The sequence below is a fragment of the Ipomoea nil genome, unplaced genomic scaffold (genome assembly GCF_001879475.1).
Source record: "Ipomoea nil cultivar Tokyo-kokei standard unplaced genomic scaffold, Asagao_1.1 scaffold3047, whole genome shotgun sequence".
Classification (NCBI taxonomy): domain Eukaryota; kingdom Viridiplantae; phylum Streptophyta; class Magnoliopsida; order Solanales; family Convolvulaceae; genus Ipomoea; species Ipomoea nil.
Window position 1 is genome coordinate 766,187 of NW_017619475.1, and position 21,060 is coordinate 787,246.

Below are 21,060 nucleotides of genomic sequence, written 5' to 3' on the forward strand. Positions count from 1 at the left end.
GAGGAGGAGTGGTGGTCACGAGCCCGGAAGGATTCAAAGTTTATTTTGCTCTCATGTATCAGTTCCATCCGACTAACAATGAAGCCGAGTACGAAGCTTTCATCAATGGCTTACAGTGTGCTCGGGACCTGGGGGCTGAATACATTCGAGCTCAAACAGATTCTGCGCTCGTGGTCGGGCAGGTTCTCGGAGATTATGAAGTCAATGGTGAGCGTCTGCAACTATACCGAGACCTAGCCATGGAGAAGCTCGCTCAGTTCCGGGGGTATACCGTCCGGCATATACCCCGATTGGATAATGCCGATGCGGACATCTTGTCTAAGTTGGCTCAAGACGCCCCGAAACACATGTCAAAGATAGCTCGGATTCTGGTGATCCCGAGACACAGCATCCATCGCTTACCGGTCAATCCAATCCAACCGGTAGAAGACAATTGGATCACTGATCTGAGGGAGTTCCTCGAGCACGGTCGGCTTCCTGACAACCCTCAACGTGCTCGGAAGGCCAAGCTTAGAGCCCCGAGGTTCCAAGTTTTGGACGGTCGTCTCTACAGGCGATCGTACGGAGGCCCCCTTATGCGTTGCTTGACCGCATTTGAGGCCGATCTAGTCATGAAGGAATTGCATTCGGGAATATGTTCTTCACATCAAGGAGGCCGATCGCTAGCCCGTCGTATCATGCTGATCGGGTACTATTGGCCGTCCCTCCAGCTAGACTGCGAAAAGTTAGCTCGGGAATGTGAGACGTGCCAACTGTTTGCCCGGATGCCTGGACGACCGGCAACCTTTTATCAGCCGGTCACGACTGCAATTCCCTTTGCTAGGTGGGGGGTAGATATCTGGGGCCCCTTTCCTCAGCTCTCTGGTCGGAGAAAGTTCGTAATTATAGCCATCGATTACTTCTCCAAGTGGATAGAAGCCGAGCCCTTAGCCACGATCACCTCTCAGCAGTGTGCTCGGTTTCTCTGGCGAAATGTGATTTCCCGCTTTGGTGTGCCCGTCCATCTCATTAGCGACAACGGCCGCCAATTTGTAAGCCAGTATTTCCGAAACTTCTTGGCCACGATCGGGACGACTCACGTCCGGTCGTCGGTGGCTTACCCACAGGGGAATGGGCAAGTTGAAAATGCTAACCGGACGATTTTGGTCGTGGATCTCGATGGGGTCGAAGAGAAGAGAGAGCTAGCCGCTCGGCGTATGGCCGAGTATCAGAAGCGAGTCAAGAGTTCAAAGGACGTCCGGGTCAACCCTCATTATTTTCAGGTGGGAGACTACGTTTTACGACGAAGGGAGGACAGTCAACCTTTGGAAGGAGGGAAGCTAGCTCAAAATTGGGAAGGACCGTACATCATCAGCGCTATCGTACGGCCGGGGACATATCGACTGGAGACAACAACCGGTCGGGTAATCGAGGGGACTTGGAATTCCGAGCACCTCGTTATGTTTAGGCACTAGCCTATTTTTTGTAACCTTTAGACGAAGTGGGACTCGACCTGCGAGTTAGTCCCGGTCGTCATTTGTAATTAAATTTATTGTTGCAAATATTTGTTTAACCGCCTGCGAGAGGGAAGGTTTAGTGTATATACGATCGGTGATTGCTCGACCGTTTGCATACGGCGGCCCGGTCGGTTATTTTTTACCTTCATTGCGCGCAGATCTATCCATCATCAAGTTACTTCGACCGGGCGAGTCTATCGACCGGTCAAATTCGCTCCTCTTCGGCGGACATTGGGGTCACGCCACCGATCGGGAAAGCCAGAGCTCTCAGCACAATTCCCCGATCCGTCCAACTTCTTTCCACTATCGCACCCACTCGTGCCTCGAGGGCACAATAGTGTGGGGGCTGAGATGAAGGAAGTATCTATAGGCCCGTCGTTCGGGAAAAACCCGACCGTGGAGGCTTACTTATTTTCAAAATTTTGACAAGGCCTGGAGATCGGGTAAAGCCGTTCGGGTAGGACAGTTTGACGTCGAAATCTTGGATATACGACCGGGCCGTAAGGCCATAAGGTCGGGTGTCGAACGAGTCGAGTAGTGCGTGACCGGGCCAAAAGGCCATGAGGTCGAGCGTTAAGGGTCGGCTCACGCGTGACTAAAAATAAGAGTGCAAAAGAAGAGAACGAGCACAACGAGTTGGACAAAAGACAAATTTCATTAAACGAAGAGTGCTCGGTACAAACTCGGGACCGGGCTCCCGACTAGCGTCACTTACAAAAAGAAGTAAAATCTATTCTACTTCTTCGCCCCGGCATCGCCCTTCTTCGGCAGCTCCGCTCCGCTCGGGGTGGCCACGGCTCCGCTCGCTTTGGGTTGTTCTTTTGGCTCAAACGGTGCAGGCCCCGGGTCGGGTTCGTCGTCGAGAAGCGTAGTTAAGACCAGTTGAAAATCATCCCCTTCGAGGGCTTGTTCCATGATCTTCCGCGTCTGGTCGCGCATCTTCCGTTGGCCGGCTTTGTACGCCCACCGGCCAAACGTCCATACAAGCTTCTCCCCGATCTCCGTGCCCCGAACGGACCGAAGAAAACGAGTGCCCGACTCGTTGTCCAGGAAGAGATGTCGGGCGAGTTCGTCCGGGTTGTTTTGACGAGCCTTTAGCTCGGCCACTTCCCCGATCGCCTGCTGGGCGACCTGCTCCGAGAGATCCCTCTCGGCTTTCACCTTTTTGAGCTCGGCCTCGAGGTCCCGGATCTCCTGTAGTCGCCGGTTGGCGACTTTCTTCAAGGCCTCAGCTTCATTGGCCTGTAAGGCCCGCTGTTGAAGGAATTGAGCCACTCGGGAGATCTGCAGTGCATAAAACGATCAAGTTAGCCGAGTGGAGTTACTTAAGAGAAAACTTGAAAGAAGGAAACGTGTTTACCTCAGCCAGGTCGTGACCGATCTTTTCGGCTACCTGGCTCGGGGTCAGCTTAGTGACGTCCTCCTTGGCCGGCCCGGCGTTCCCGATCCGGGCGAGGATCGAAGATCCGCCTTTGCTGCCCCCCCCCCCCCCCGAGGGACTCGGGCTGTGCTGCTCGCGACGCCGTTTCAAAGCCCCGCTCTCGGAGACGTTCTTCTCCGTCGCCTTCTCCTTCCCCTTCCCGACCGCCACTCGGGCGACCAGGACCTCCGAGGCGTCCACCATGTAGCCTTCAGTCGTGGTGACGGTCGATGCCCCTATGGGTCGGGCGACCGGGACCTCTTTTTCCCCGGCCGGCTTGGCCTGGGCTTTCTTCTTGCCCAGCGAAATCTTGGCCACCGGGCGTAGGGGGATGTCTTCATCTCCGAAACCAGCCATCTCTGCAAACAAAAGAAAGGGTTAGATCAAGATAAAGGCCCGGTCGGGCTATTAAGGTCGGAAAAGGAGTTAATGTTGAACCTTTGCCCTTCCGTTTTCCCCGGGCGGGCATCCTTGCGATCGTAACGCCCCGGGGTTCGGGCTTGTACTTCTCAGGCATATCGTATACGGGCTCGGGCAAGTTGGCCGCCTCGAGGGACTCGGGCGTTTTGAAGATTTGGTACTCGTAAATCTCGCCTGAGATTTTGGTGACGGCGTCTATAAGGGCCTAGGTCTCGGTTGGGATAACTTGTTTTCGGAAACGCTGACTCCAGACCCTCTCGACCGGGAGGATCCACGGATCGTATTTCACTGAAAAGATCCGGTTCTTCCACCCCCGGTTATTCCCGGGCAGCCCCTCAATCGAGCACTTGTCTGCTCGGGACTGGGTCATCAGGAATCCACCCCCGTACGCGGCTGCCAACACCTTCACCTGGTAAACGAAGTTGAACAGCTCTATGGTGCAGGCTAAGTTGTGCCGACTGCAGATCTGGGGAAAGCACGCGATCATCCGGTGCGCGTTCGGGTATATCTGTCCGGGCATAACCTGGTAGTAACCCAGGAATGCGGTGAGGAGGCTCGAGAAAGGGAAAGAGATCGGGGCCATGAGAGAGTCGTAGTGCATCTCGAGCCACTTTCCCCGGTGCCTCTCGATGATGTTCCCGAGCTGCCTGCTAGTGTCGAACTCGACCCGACCGGCAAGAGTTGCGGCAATTCTGCTTGCTTCTCCTTTTGTCAGCAAGCTCTTCTGGCCTTCGACGCTCTCACTGTTGAGGAACTCGAACCCGTCCCCGCCTGTCGTTGCCGGCCCGGCCGGGTTCTCCTCGACTGCCTCCCCGTCGTCTGCCCGGTTGCCTTCTTGGGGCTCGGCCTGAGGGTAATCCCCTATTACCCTCGTAGGCGTTCCCCTGGCATCTTCAGTCGGGGAATTTCGTCCGCTCGTGGACGTTTCGTCGCTCCCCGACCCGCTGGAGCTCGACCCCGATCTCCCCGATGAGCTTGATGACCCTTCTGGCTCGAGGGCTCGGTCGGGGATTTGTTGTGGTCGTTGCTCGACCTCTGGAGAATAGGACATGATGTCCACCTCCTCGCTGCTTTGCTCGATCGTGTTGTCGTAGTCTGCGACCGAGACATTCTGGCTATCCGAGTCCGACATGTTTTTTCTACCTAAAGGTCGGTCGGGGTTAGTACAGGGCTCGGGAAGTTAGATCGGAGTTAGTCCTACCCTACTCCTATGCAAAGCTAAAAATAAAACAAAAGATAAGAAATATAGAGCTTACCGATTGGAGGTGCTTTGTGAAGAGTCTTGAAATCTGTTGCTTGGTTGCCTTGATGAAATGCTCTGCTCGGGATTCTCTGAGGATACCGATCGAAGCACTAGATTGAGGAAAGTTCAAATGAAGACCTCAAGGGCCTATTTATAGGAGAGCATTTGGGCGGGAAACCAATCCACTTGCACGATGTGACCCGCACTGATTACGAGGCGACCGTTGCAGTCGTAGATGCCGGCAGTCGCCGACACGTGGCAAGAGGAGGAATGACAGCTGGCCGGTCGGTTTGGTAGCTGACGGTTGGGCTTCTTCATCCCGTCCCGTTTTTCCCGGACGGTTAAAAAGGCCCGGGCTGGGGGGCTCTTAGTAGGAAATATCCCGACCGACATAATTTTACCCCGGCTGGTATGCCTTTGTCTTTTTCTTCTTGTCTTTGCAGGTAACAGATCGGGCTTCTTGTGAAGAACCCGGTCGGACCCCGACCGGGAGTTGCCCGAGCGACAGTGTCGACCACCGAGCGGTAGCCCTTTGGCGAGAGAGCTGACAAAGGACACGTGGCGGTTCCTTGCGACGACAGACAGGGCACCCGGGAGGATGACACGTAGTGGCTATGTGGAGAGCATGCCGAACGACCGGATTTGTGTCTCTGGCGCAGCGGCTATAAATACCCACAGTAGCTACAGTGTGAGGGACTTTTGGACGATCGATAGGTTGTTGTTAGAGAATCCCGACCGCAGTCAGTCGGTACTCAGAGCAACCAAGTAGATTGTACTTAGGGCCTTCACCGTGATCAATAAAGATATTTACTTGCTTTAATTGGTCTCGAGTGTGTTTAATTATTGCTTACGTAGTAATTAACAGTATCATATATATATATATATATATATATATATATATATATATATATATATATATATATATGTAATACCTCCAATGGTCTTCTGAGTATTAGCAATTTACCAGTTGTGGTCATCCGAGTTTTAAATGACCTCCAATGGTCCTCCATGTTTTAAAAAATAACCACCCGTAGTTCTTTTAGGACGTCTTGTGGTCATTTTAAACTCAGAGTTTTTTTAAAAATTAGGACCACGAGTGGTTATTTTTTAAAACATGGAGGACCATTGAAGATCATTTAAAACTCGGATGACCACAACTGGTAAATCACTAATAGTCAGAGGACCATTGGAGGTATTAAGTCATATATATATATATATATATATATATATATATATATATATATATATATATATATATATATATATATATATATATATATATATATATATATATATATTAGGTTTAAATGCGGTTGGTGCGCCCAGGTGCGATTGTGTAGTTAAATCTGAACTATTGATCTTGCTTGAATCAACGTCCAGGATTACCAAAATTAAAAAAAAAAAATGCAGTGGTAATTTGGTAATTTTTGCATCTAGGACAAATTTAAGGTGCATGAGTTTTGTGCTTAAGGTGCGTGGATTTGTGCTTAAGATGCGTGAGTTTTGTGCTAAATATGCGTGAGTTGTGTGTTTAATGTGAGTAGTTGTTGAAACTTAAGTTGTTTGGTTTTCCTTGTTAAGGTGTGTGAGTTTTGTGCTTAAGGTGCGTGAGTTTTGTGCTTAAGGTGCATGGGTTTTGTGCTTAATGTGAGTAATTGTTGAAACTTAAGGTGCGTGGTTTTCCTTCTTAAGGTGCGTTGTTTTCCTTCTTAAGGTGCGTGATTTGTATGCTTAAGGTGCGTCAATCGTGTGAAACTTAAGGTGACCCATTTTAAAACCTTAGGTGTGTGGTTTGTGTTCTTAAGTTACGTTGCTTTGTTGTGTGCTTAAGGTGCGTGGTTTGTGTACTTAAAGTGAGTGGTTTGTGTGCTTAAGGTGCTTTGTTTGTGTGTTTAATGTGCACGACTTGTGTACTTAAGATGCGCCATTTTAATGCTTAAAGTGCGTCAACTGCACGGGAAGCCATCCACACACCTGAAGGTGTGTCGGTTTTGTGCTTAAGGTACGTGAGTTTTGTGCTTAATGTGAGTAGTTGTTGAAATTTAAGGTGCATGGTTTTCCTTCTTAAGGTGCGTTATTTTCCTTTTTAAGGTGCGTGATTTGTATGCTAAGGTGTGTCAATTGTGTGAAACTTAATGTGAGCCATTTTAAAACCTTAGGTGCGTGGTTTGTGTTCTTAAGTTACTTTGTTGTGTGCTTAAGGTGCGTGGTTTGTGTACTTAAGGTGAGTGGTTTGTGTTCTTAAGGTGCTTTGTTTGTGTGTTTAAGATGCGCGATTTGTGTACTTAAGGTGTGCCATTTTAATACTTAAAGTGCGTTAACTGCACAACCGTACGGGATGCCATCCCCGCACCTGAACCCTACTATATATATATATATATATATATATATATATATAAACATAATAAGCCTCAATGAAAGTTATATCCTTGATTTATGTCCCTCTCTTTGTATGCAAATAAATATGTACATTTTACTTTAAATGTTGTACATTCCAATGTTATTAGAAAAAACTACCCTTACACCGTTATAACACCGTTAGTTTTTAATTCTAACTTTAATAACACATCATTATTACCATACACCTACATCTATCATATCTTTTTCCTATTTTTAATTATCATTTTATTAAAATTATTATATATTAATTTAATACTTAATTATATTTTAATTAAGAAAGTATATGAACACATACTACAATGTAATAGAGCCAGTAACTTTCAAAAAATTATATTTTAATTAAATTTCTATGAATGATAAATTATATATGTGTGTACAAAATACATATATTATTTGTATATATATAATTCAAATTATAAATTTTAATTATTTGTATTTATCAATGTTTTAATATTGGACATGAATTTTCGCGCATCGCGCGTACACAATGCTAGTATATATATATATATATATATATATATATATATATATATATATATATATATATATATATATATATATATATATGTGTATATATATATATATATATATATATATATATATATATATATATATATATATATATATATATATATATATATATAGTAGGGTTCCAATGAGAAAACTTGCGTAGGTGAGAATTTGAAAACAAATCGTGTGCATCCATCTAATATTTTGTAATGGTCTAGATTTGATTAAGTATATGTGAACGTGAATTAAATGTGTGCAAACACACTTAATCGTGGTTGCACACATTTAATTCGCGTTCGCACACACTTAATCTAATCTAGATCATTAAAAAAATATTGGATAGATGCACACGATTTGTTCTCACGTTTTCACCTAAGCAAGTGTTCTCATATGATCATATATATATATATATATATATATATATATATATATATATATATATATATATATATATATATATAATGGATCCTGTGTGAACACTTTCATAGAAGTGGAATAAGAACCAATCTCAGCTTTACATCTGTAAAAATTTGACGGATCTGATCAGATTTTTTTTTTTAAAAAAAAGGCGGTAGCTGTTTCGTAATTATCATCAACTCCACTGTGCAAACTTTAACACTTAAATACGTAATAATATTTAACAACTAAATATGCTAACCTAGTAAATTCTATAAAATCAACGAAAAAGCTAAATTTTAAATATACTATAAATGTTAGACCTTTAGTAGTAAAAAGTCAACCACTAGACCAAATAATATAAAAAACTCAGTCATAAAACTCTAAAATTGAAACCCTAATTGCAATGTACTTTCGCATTTTTGCAAGTGCAAACTTTTAATACTAAAAATACAAAATGTTAACACTAAATGTGCAAAACGTTAATACTTAATAGCAGATTTTAGTATTCATGTTTGCATAGTAAAGTTGGTGATAATGACTAAAATGCCACCGTAACTATTTTTTTTAATTATGATCTGGTGCGTTCAATTTTTTCCGGATGTAAGGTTGTGATTAATTATGATCCAACACATACACATATAGTAATTTATAAAGCTATTCCTATTTTAAGTGTATGTGCACGCGAATTAAATGTGTGCAAACACACTTAATCGCGGTTGCACACATTTAATTCGCGTCCGCACACACTTAATCTAATCTAGATCATTAAAAAAATATTAGATGGATGCACACGATTTGTTCTCACGTTTTCACCTAAACAAGTGTTCTCATATGATCTTTTTAAAAAAAAGCGGTAGCTGTTTCGTAATTATCATCAACTCCACTGTGCAAACTTTAACACTTAAATACGTAATAATATTTAACAACTAAATATGCTAACCTGGTAAATTCTATAAAATCAACAAAAAAGCTAAATTTTAAATATACTGTAAATGTTAGACCTTAAGTAGTAAAAAGTCAACAACTAGACCAAATAATATAAAAAAACTCAGTCATAAAACTCTAAAATCGAAACCCTAATTGCAATGTACTTTCGCATATTTGCAAGTGCAAACTTTTAATACTAAAAATACAAAATGTTAACACTAAATGTGCAAAACGTTAATACTTAATAGCAAATTTTAGTGTTCATATTTGCATAGTAAAGTTGGTGATAATGACTAAAATGCCACCGTAACTATTTTTTTTAATTATGATCTGGTGCGTTCAATTTTTTCCAAATTTAAGGTTGTGATTAATTATGATCCTAAGACATACACATATAGTAATTTATAAAGCTATTCCTATTTTAATTTACTCCTAAAATCCTAAAATCCCTAATCCCCTCAGGCTTCAAACTTTGCCACTGCAAGGCAAGTGGCGACTGCGAATCGCAAGATTGCGACGGGTTATGGCGAGGCGGCGACCAACCGGCGAATAGGAAGTGACCGACGACGAGGTTAGTGGTTCTTACTCTTAGGGGTTGTTTGGTTCACAGAATGTCACATTACCTTAGGGAATGTTAAATTGATGTGAATGTTGAATTCTTGAGAATGTTAGAATCCGGTGTTTGGTTAAAATTGAGATATGTAATATAAAGCTGTTTGGTTGAAGGGATGTTCTTTATGTTATAATAGTTACCATAAGTTTGTAAAAGAGTGAAGGGTAGAGTTGTAAAAAATGTAAGGTAATCTCACATTACCTAAAGAAACCAAGGGAATCACATTCCTTCAAAATATGAAAAAATCTTATGTGAAGGTTAAATCTTATTTCAAGAGAATGTTAGATAACTTCAACCAAACCATGAATGTTATATAACTTGCTAATAGATAACCCTTGTTATCTTAGATAACTCGAACCAAACGCCCCTAGCAGTCGTGATCCCAGGAGAAGTTCTGGACCAGGTTTTCTTCACATGGCTCTAAAATCACCCCGCCCCACCAGACTGGAGAGTTCTGGTGGAAGGATTATTGCCCGGTTGGTGTTTAGGTATTAATTTTGTTTCCAATTATATATAATGTTTCTTTGAATTTTGTACTGTAATTGTGATGGGCAACTTGTTCTGCTCGGAATACCGAATTCACAGACGGTTTGACCTGAAAGGCTCATCTCATGGCCGCACAACATGTAAACCCGAGGGAGAGATACCCGGGCCTCCGCCTCAACTCCCGAGTCCAAAGTTTTCTACTTGAAGATGAAGGACAATTACCATCGCTATTTGGCTGAGTTTAAGATTGGGAATGAGCGCGAAGAGGCTGCCGAGGAGACTTTGCTAGCCTATAAAGCTGCTCAGGTAAAAAACACAAAAAAAAAAAAGCATATTTATGTTTCTATGCATCTGGATTTAAATTCTCTATATTTTCAGTACTTCTCTTGTGTTGTTGGCATCATTAAGATAACAAGAGCTTTGAACTGTAAATTAGCTTCCATAGAGGATGATAAGTGTCATATGCTGAGAATCTATATCAGAAAAGGGTGATAAATGGTGATTGAATAGATCAATCTTGGAAAGAACATATTTTCAAATTAGTTTGCTGCAATTATTGAGTTGGTTGAAGCCTGGAGGTTTCTAGTGAGCTTTGGTGTTCCACTCAAGATAAATTTGCTTATGCAGTTGCAATATGTACCTACCATGGATACCCTATAGGATGATATGTTTTGTCTAAGAGATCGAACCCCATCTTCCTGAAAAGAAGATCCAAATTTGTATTCAAGATTAAATTAATAAATTAATAAATTTAGAATTAGCAACACAGCTGGAAACCTGTTTAGTGCTTGTGCAGTGCATAATGCATTCTCTATATATGGGATAAACTAATGGTGAATGACTGAAATCTTATTTGGTTTGATTTATTATATAATAAGCATATAATTTTTAATTTATATATTAAACCAAGATAGTTATTTTATAAGGTATTACAGAGTACTATTTTAAATTCCATAAATTTCAAAGACATAGGTTACTACATGAATTGGCAGCAACAGATGCATAAATTGCTTAATTCAACATTCATGATACCCTTAGAAGCTGTATACTAACAATCTTAACCCAATTATCTTGTTATGATTAATTAGAAGTATTGCTTTCAATGATTATTTTATGATTTTTCTTCCTCTCACTTAGTTTTTTGGAATTGATTCTTTGCCTATTTTCAGGGATGAACAAGTTGCAGCAGCAGTGGTTGCTGCAATTAACAATTAGTACGTAGTGTTCTGTCACTCATTTGGTTAATGTAGTCTTGATTTTATATAATGATTCTAATGATTTTCTTTTACATCGTTTTCTTGGCATAATTTGTTGTCAAATGGACAAATTTCTATAGGATATCATATTTCCCACAAGTAGCAATGAACAGACACATCTTAGAGACTTGGCTGCAAAATGTTCTTCACTGGTAGAGTACTTCATATGATAATTTATTTGAGTCTTAGTTCTGTTACTAAAATTAATGTACATAATGCCAGGACTTGTTGGCCTCTAGTGGATAATAAACTAAGTGTTGTTAAATATTCCACACTGCAAATTCATATGAGATTGTCTATAATAAATTGCCCTTGTCTTCTTTTGGTTGTTCTTGATTCTCCATTATATTCAGGGACGAGTTCGAGTTTTAGCATTGATTGTGAAGTTATTTTCTATATATATGTGTGTGTGTATGGAATATTAAATGTTTTATTAATTTGGTTAATTTTAATGATGTGTTGATAAAGTTTGGAGTAGTGTCTGCCCTTAAATCGAATATTTAAGCTAATGGCATGGTGAAGTGTTGAATGTATAGGAAAAAGAAAAGTTGTAATTTTAATAAATTAATATATATATATATATATATATATATATATATATATATATATATATTAAAAATATAACACTAGGCGTCTGTTCCTTAAGAGGAGGCAAATTATTGTGTGGATCACAATAATGATTGTTAAGAGGAACATACGCCTAGTGTCTACTTAAAATTCACAAAATCATATTTTCTGCGTCTGACTAAGAACAGACGTAGAAAGTAATATTCATTGTAATTATGGTGACGAAATTGGCAATGGAATCACGACAGTGATTAGTTTTGTTATTTTTATGACGAAATTTTGTGACGGAATATCTAGCGATGGAATTACTACGAAAATTTGATATGTCATTTTCTTACGACGAATTCGTGTGACGGAAGACGAAATTAGAAACAAAAAAGTTAGCGACAAAATCGCGACGAAAATTTGTTTTGTCGTTTTTTTACGATGGAATGTTGTGACAGAATACAAAATTTAAAATGGAAAAGTTAGCAACGGATTTGCGATAATAATTATTTCTGTTGTTATATTTCATGATAGCACAAAAATGCTAAAAGCAAACCGTGATAGTTAGGTCCACGATGAAATATGTGTTGATAGTTAGGTCCACGATGAAACAAGTGTAGTGAAGAAACTTAATGGCTACAACATTTTTTTTGGAGGATATTCCTATTTAGGAAAAACCTATACTTCCAATTTGTATACATTGTGATAGTCAATATGTAATTGGAAGGATACAAAGTAACATATATAATGGTAAGTCTACACACATACGTTGTAGACATAATATCATTAAACAATTTTTCATAACGAGTGTTATCTATGTTACAATGTGAGGTCAAATGACAATATAGCGGATTTGATAACCCAAGGATTGAGTAAAGAGTTGGTAGAGAAGTTTTCACTTTTCACAATGAAGGAACTGAAGCCCTTGGAACAAAAGTTCTGTAGTGAATACCTGATAGGTGCCAAAGATGCTACATTTTGTGGCGTATTTTGGAGGCATATTGTGCTTTAATTGAAGTTCTTTTGAGATTATTATATACTTAGAATAGCTTATTTGGACTAAAGTCAAGAATAAGAACTAATTATGGTTGCATTTGTGAAATAAAGGAAAATATGCCATTTCAACGGCATTTTAGCACAGTTTGATATTTTGATCATATCTTGAGGTAGGAAGTCCCATAAGAGGTGATTCAAGTGACATTGGAACTGAAACTCAAATGGTTACAACGTTCATGAAGACCACAAAGTCTAACTCGGACACCTTAAGAGCCTTGCACGAGTAGAATCACGAGTGCGATTATAGTTCTGTGCAGAATTCCAGAAACTTGTACCATGTGATCCACGCTCATGTCGGAGCTCATGAAAATGTTCCGTAAATCAGCCTTAATGAAGGATTGAAGACTATATAAGCTTATGAGGTCATGTTGGAAAGGGGGGCACCTTTAGACTTCATTTTAGATCACTTTTTCAGAGATTTACTTGGTACTTTAACTCTTATAGAGAGAGAGAGAGAGAGAGAGAGAGAGAGAGAGAGAGAGAGAGAGAGAGAGAGAGAGAGAGAGAGAGAGGAATTCTCTTATAGAGAATTTAGGTCTCAACTTGACAAATTGATTCCTAAGGCTTGGAGGATTCTTGCTTTGCAATTGTTGAAGGATTTGAGCTGAGTTGTTCTTATTACTTTGAACTACAATTACTTGCTTTCAATTATAATTCTATTGCTCTCAATTACAATTCAATTGCTTTCAATTACTTGCTTCTATTTGCTTTTACATGCCTTCAAATTACTTTGATCATGTGTTCATCTACATTTCATTGCTAGAATGCTAGATATACACATGTTCACACAATTTGTTTAATAAAGTGCGTCTTCAGTTTCTAGCCTACTTAGTGTTGTTATTTTTTGTTTTTTGTTTTTTGTTTTTTTTTTGTTTTGTTTTTTTTTTTTTGAAAACACTTATAGTGTTGTTATTTCTTCTTATTTTTCTTATGCTCTGGTATCAAGTGTTGTGACCTAGTTTTCTATTACAATTGTGTGCTTGTATTTGACTGCACACCATTCAATTCTCACAGTCAGCCCTAGAGAACGACTTCCCGGGGAATTCATATTCCTCACACTTCTTTCCGCCTCACGCATACTACAATTGTTAAAATGACATCGTTGCCGGGGATATCAACGGTTTTTACTATTGTGTTCATCTCGGGATAACATGAGCAAGCTCTACAGAAATCGGCTCTAAGTGACTTACAGGCCGACTCCCTTTGTTCCTCCACCGTGTGAAACCCCCTGAGAACTCAAAGTTCATTCCCTGAGATGTTGTACTTCTTGTTGAATAGGGTGAATGAAATTGATGGCTTAGAGTTGTCCCGAACTTTGTAGTCAGACTTGAGAGTGGCCACAAATTCATACACAAGTGGTCCATATGTGTCCCCTCTCCAATTGAAAACACGGGACCATTGAGGATGGGAAAGCAAATGGGCAACCTCCTCTCGGCACCCATATGAATCAAGCAATAGCGTGTCTAGATAGTAGCCACCCAAAAGCTCTTTTTTCCTTCAATTTTTCCACTTTTGCAAGCTCCAAAGCTCCCAATGCCAACCTACGGGTTTCCCGCAATTGGTTCTTCTCTATAGTCCTCCTCCGAAACATTCCAAGATTCATCATTCGTATCACTATTCTCTTCCACCCTTGGTCTTTTGCTTGAGCTTGGGTGATCATGTTTTCTCTTTTATGCCAACTCCTTTCTTCTTACCATTTTTCCTACAAAGGCTCAAACAAAGAAACTCCATTCTAACATTGATTCTACAAATATAGCATCATGGTACAACAATTTAACAATTCTCAAGATCAAAGTTATTCACCATTAACAAGTCACCACCATCATAAGACTAAAAGCATAAACAATTGCAATCAAATTAAACTCAAGTCTCAACATGTGTTCTCTCTCTCTCTCTCTCTCTCTCTCTCTCTCTCTCTCTCTCTCTCTCTCTCTCTCTCTCTCTCTCTCTCAACAACCCAACATCAATCAATGTTCAAAAATAAACCAATCATCATACATGAAGTCAAAAATTTGTCAATACCAATGTCTACACATTCATGGTCTCTCAAAGAATCAACAAATTCCAATTCAAGTAAACAAATTTGTCATGGATCATTCAAAGAACTCAAAGTTTCCAAAAAACAATCTTCCAATGTGTCATACAACATGAAATTCATCATTCAAGAATCAAAGCAAGTAAGCAATTTCACAATTCCATGATCAAATTTCATCAAATCACTTAATATGAACAAACCCAATTGAAAAAGTCCAAAATTCTAACCTAGGGTTGTTCATGCTCATTCAAATCCAAGAATAAATCATGCTATCTTCAAATTTCAACCACCAAAGTGTTATCATGTGTCAAAGGAATCAATCTCATCATACAAAAATCAACATAATTCAATGAATCACACAATCCCCACATTGGGTGTTTTAGAGATATAAACCTTGCAAATCCAAGCTTAAAGATATGAGGATGGAAGTTCATACCTTGGATTGATGTAAACTTGTAAGAATTTTGCTTCAAAGATCTACAAAGTTGGATAGAGAATGAGTTTGGGAGTGAGAAATTTCATACCTAGGGTTGGCTTTTTGTGGTGAGGGAAAAAGTGAAAAGGGAAGGGAAATTTAAACAAGATTTCCCGTCTATGGGCTCTGCACGAACACAGCCACGATCGTGCATGGATCGTGGTCTTTTTTTTTTTTTCCTGCTCTGTTCAAATCTCACTGCCACAATCGTGGCCAATCTCGTGCACAAACTTCAGCACCAGCCACGATCTAGCCACAATCGTGGTGCTGATCAGGGCCAAACATCTGCAGCTACTACGAACTCCCCCACAATCGTGGTGGTGATCGTGGCAAAACTTCAGCACCTAGCACGACTCTACTATGATCATGGTGATGTAAATGGTAGTGTTTCCCTTCTCCTTTTGCAAAATTGTTTCTCCCAATGTGCTCCAAACTTATGTGAATGTACAAAGCAAACTAAAAACACCAAAAATACAACAAAATATTCACAATTAAACCAAAAACCTTTGGTTGCCTCCCAAGAAGCGCTACGTTTAACGTCTTTAACCCAACACAATCATCACTTTCTTGTCAATGGACATCAAACCCCTTGGGTTGAAAGCAAGAATCACTCATCCAATACTTCCTCTATAGCAAATCTTCTCCTTCCCACAAACTTTTGGCCTTGGTTTTACCCTTCACATTCAAGTTTTCTTTCCTGGACTAGAGCAAACTTTTCCTCTTTATTGCCCACTAGGAGAGTTAGCTTACCGGTTCCCACATCTATAATGGCACTACATATAGCAAAAAAATGGTCTTCCAAAATTCAATGGTATATCAAGATCATCATCACAAACATCCTCAACCACAAAATCATCTAGAATGATAAACCCCTTGACTTGCACCAACACATCATCTGCTATGCCTTTGGGGGTACCGAATGGACCCATCAGCAAGACGGATCCTTAGACTTGTTGGGGTCAATGATATGGTGGTAACTGGTAACAATAAGTGGATGGCCACAAATGAAGGAATCACATTAATAGAAGCACCCAAATCGGCTAGTGCATTGTCAAATTCTAGGTCTTTGACCATACAAGGAACGACAAATGCACTGGGGTCACCCATTTTTTGGGGGCACCCCTTATGAAGGATAGCTGAACACTCTTCATTCAAAAAACTTTTGAAACACCACGTACTCACACTTTTCTTATGCTTCAACAACTATTTGAGATAACAAGAAAATCTAGGCATTTCACCAAGAGAATGTAAGAATGGCATATCGATGTGTAGCATACGCAAGAGAGCATTTGTGGGAATGGGAATGGGTGGCCGATAACGTTGTGTCACCGATTTTGCCTTACCATTATCTTTCTTGTTGTTTTGGCCACTTGCGGTGGCCTCTTTTTCCTTGTTTGTTAGGTTACTCGAGGTAGCCTCGTTCTTTTCTTTAGATTGCAATCAACAATGTTCTCCTCCTCAACCCTCAAAGTAACGGCATTAACCCGTTCTTTGGGGTTATTCTCGGTAGTGCTAGGCAAAGCGCCCCATTGTTGCTCCGAAACAATTATCACCAGCTGAGCCATTTTTGTCTCTAGATTTCTCATGGATGGTAGAATCTCTTAGCGCATGGAAGTAATTTCTTGCTGGTAGTCTTGTGTGATCTCTTGCTTGAAAAGGACTCTATCATTCTTCCACTCATTGAACATTCTTGTAACTTTCTCATCCAACTCCCAGATTTCATTCTTAGGAACATACACATCACCTTAGGACACATGAGGTGGCCTATAGGGAGCAATGTTATTTCCTCCTTGAAGTGGGTCGTAAGTAATTTGGCTTCCTTCCCTATTAGGTCCATAGGTGGCTTTGCCACCTTGGTTAGCTTGTGGTCCCTTGGTTGGTGTAGCCTCCTTGATTCCAATTGTTTCCTTGCTTCAATCCTTGGTTACCACTATCGCCAAAATTGTATCCTTGTCCACAGGGTCCTTGTGAATAACCAATAGCATCAACTTGTTCATAAGAATTCAAAGACATGCAGTCCATGGTGTCATGAGGTCCTCTACACATATTACAATAAAGAGAAAGAGTTATGCATGGTTGTGAATTCTTCCCTTGCTTTTCTCCCTTGAAGTGGGTCCTAAGCAATTTGCCTTCCTTCTCTATTAGGTCCATAGGTGGTTTTGCCACCTTGGTTAGCTTGTGGTCTCCCTTGGTTAGTGTAGCCTCCTTGATTCCAACTGTTTCCTTGCTTCCATCATTGGTTACCACTACCCCCAAAATTGTATCCTTGTTCACGGGGTCCTTGTGAATAACCAATATCATCAACTTGTTCATAAGCATTCAGGGACATGTAGTCCATTGTGTCATGAGGTCCTCTACACACATTACAATAAAGAACAAGAGTCGTGCATGTTTGAGAATTCTTCCCTAGCTTTTCAATCATTCCTTGTAGCCTTTTGATCTCATGGCTCAGGGCTTCAACCTTGGTATCATCCACTGTCTGGTCCGACACCTCATACATTCAGGCTCTAGAATCTCTCTTGTTGTACTAAAAAGAAGTGTTTGCCAAAATTCTCTCAATCAAAGCTTTGACTTCCTTGGGTGGTGAAGATACAAAGGCTCCCATGGAAGATGAATCCAATAGCATTTTTCTCTCATCATTTAGTCATCCATAGGAAGAACTAATGACATCCCATGGGTGAAGTAGATCCAGTTGACATTGTCTCTTGAGAGATTTAAAGCGCCTCCAAGCCTCTTCCAAGGATTCCATAGAACCTTGTTTGAAGTCTTGAACTTACTTTCTCACCTTCGTAGTCTTTGTGATTTGAAAGAATTTGTTCATGAACTCTTTATGGAGTTGAGCCCATGAACCAAAATGGTTATCATTGTGAGAATCTAGCCACATTGATGCCTCTCCTATGATAAAAAATGGAACTAGCTTCAAACATATCACCTCATCCGACACACCTTCCTATCAGATCATGCCACAAGAGCGAATGAATCTTGTAATGTGAGTGTGGGGATCTTCCCATGGAGATCCACTAAAAGGATTGTTTAGAACAAGGTTGACAATCGTCGGTTGAATGTTGAAATTGTTGGCTTCAATAGGAGGGATGTAAATGGAATTGTGCATTGAGAAATTCGGAGCCTATGTACTCTGCAATTGTCCTCCTCTGGTTGTCACCTTGAGCATCATAAAACTCTTCTCTTCTTGGTTGATCATGATGGCCTTGTGGACCAAATTTGCCTCCTCTTCATAGTGTAAAGGCGTTTGGTGAATTGGTGGCTCCCCAAAAGTCTCCACAAAGCACCAATGAGTTTGAACCAGTGGTAGAGAACACCTCCTAATCTGCGGGGCCAATCCCAATAACTTTTTCACTCAAGATCAACCCGCGGTTTTTACAATTACAAGGTTCAATGAATTACAAAACTAGGTTTACCACCTATTTAGACATTAACCTCATAAAACAACTCTATGAAAAAGTTTACAAATACAGTCTGAACTAATTCTACCAATTAAACAAAATGTAACCAACCAAGATTTTTAACACAACTTGTACTCAATAAAGTGGGGCTGATTTCTCCAAATAGTACATCGGTCTTTCCCTATTTTGAAGTTTCCTTGCACCACCTTTCAAATAATCCCTTGTACCACCTTCCAAAGTAATATTACTATTTTTCCCGTTTTGAAAACTTCAATTTTCTTCCTTACATTTCCCCCTATTTATAGGGTCTTGAACATACACCTCAAAATTAGGGGAGTTAATTCTATGTTCCTAGACCACTTATCAAGTAGCTTTCTATAGAAATTAGTGAGAGATTAATTCTCAACCACTCACTTGAGAGATTTTAGGAAGTTAATCCCATATTCCAAACCCACTCATCACGTAGCTTTGTGTAGAAATTTGTGAGAGATTAATTCTCAACAACTCATTTAGTTGATTTTAGGAACCAAAATCAACATAATTAGACACTCCATCTCATCTTATTTTCACAAATACAATACTTTGGCTAATAATAATTGAACCAACATATGCCAATAAATTAACCAAAACACTCAATTAATTAAACTAATATAATTATAATTATATTACTTTAACTAATTTAAGTACTAAGAATCTCCCCCTTTGACATATGTTGATAAAACACACAAATGATTTTCCTTTACAAATGTACAACAAGTTCTCCCCCTCAATTCATACACAAATGTACATCAAGTTCTCCCCCCTTAATTCATAGACACTCTCCCCCTCAATTCATATCATGTATCTCCCCCTTTTGATAAACATTAGCCAAAGGTAACATAACCACAACAGCATGTATTGAACAATGCAAAAAAATTCGCAGTTAAGAGCATGCAATCGATAAAATGTAGATAGATTCTGAAATTGGAGATTTTCACAATGGCAGTATATGAGAGGTATATCAACACTGGAAAGCTTCCACATCCGACTCTTCTCAGGTCCTTTGGATACATATTAAGTACCAGGTAGCCCTCTTCCAGGTAACCAGTCAAAGGAACAATTTACACTAGAAAGCTTTCACTTCGGGCTGTTCTAGGATTCTTTTGAACTGCAGCAGACACCACCGGGTAGCCATCTTCTAGGTAAGTATGACAAAAATGTTAATGAAATGCTTTACACTAGAAAGCTTTCACATCGGGTTGTTCTAGGGTCCGTTGAAACCATAGCACACACTGGGTAGCCCTCTTCTAGGTAACCAAGACAAGTATGTACTAGTAAGAGTTTCATATAATGACATACAAATTTCAAGGTCAACATGTGTAGCAGGAGTAGAGAATCAAGAACATAGGCTATTATTATGAGTGGAGTGTTGAGTGGGAAATGAGCAACAAGCATATGAATCAGTGCTAGAGTAGTGCCAACATAATAAATTATCCACAAGCTATCAATAAAATGCTCCAGATGAACTACTTGCAAAAATCAACACTACTACTGAAAGCTAAATATTACCAATGAGATGACCCTCAATAGAACAACGACTGATTTGATGAAGAACCTGAACCTCCTGATCAATCAATTCCCTTCGCTAATCATAAATCGAACACAACTCATTTTCCAGAAACTCAATGGCCAAGTCATCAAATTGGGAGCCTGTGAAAAGTTAGTGATCAAACTTTATAAGCGCTGGCTCGGCTTCATAAAATTCAGACTGACCATTTTTAAATTCATGCATCACTAGTAAGCCATAACACAACGATGTTATGTTTTCGTTTAATTTTTTTTTTTTTTTGGTAAAATATACAAAACAAACAAAAATAGACTTTTGTTAGAAATAAAATCCTGAGCTAGTGGGAATTTGAATTAAACAAAGACTATGTTTTGTCCTTTTAAAAAAAAAAGTGTATACATTAAAAAGAAGTGGTAAATTGAAGACACAAAAAAATCTAAAATAATGAAATTTTTTTTTTAACAAAAACAAATGGGAAAAAAAAAAACAAAAACAAAAAATGAAAAGAAATTGGAAAAGAAATTAAGCAATGAAAAAAAATACCTTTTAAAAAATAAAATAAAAACCCAAATAAGAAAGGAAATATCTAAAATTCTAAATTTATAAAGAATCCCTATTAGCACATGTTATATTTCCTACCTAGGACACTATGTAGCACCTATGCAAGTAAAGACTCATCCAAGTCTCATTTCATGCTCTTGATTTCTTTTAAGTGATTGCTATTTAGCTTGCTATGATCTCTAGTTGTTACTCTACTTGCTCTATTTGCGCACTTGTTACTTGTTACACAATGTTGTTAGCACACACTTGGACCTAGCTCTT

At 39.9% G+C, this 21,060-nt stretch overlaps 1 long non-coding RNA gene across 1 annotated transcript; it reads left to right on the plus strand.

Annotated features, from left to right (window-relative positions):
• The first annotated feature begins 9,854 nt into the window (after positions 1-9,854).
• LOC109163868 lies at positions 9,855-11,572 on the plus strand. The gene is made up of 4 exons (XR_002051337.1): positions 9,855-10,220; positions 11,084-11,128; positions 11,251-11,322; positions 11,524-11,572. It is a non-coding gene; the product is annotated as an uncharacterized LOC109163868 (long non-coding RNA).
• Positions 11,573-21,060: the final 9,488 nt, after the last annotated feature.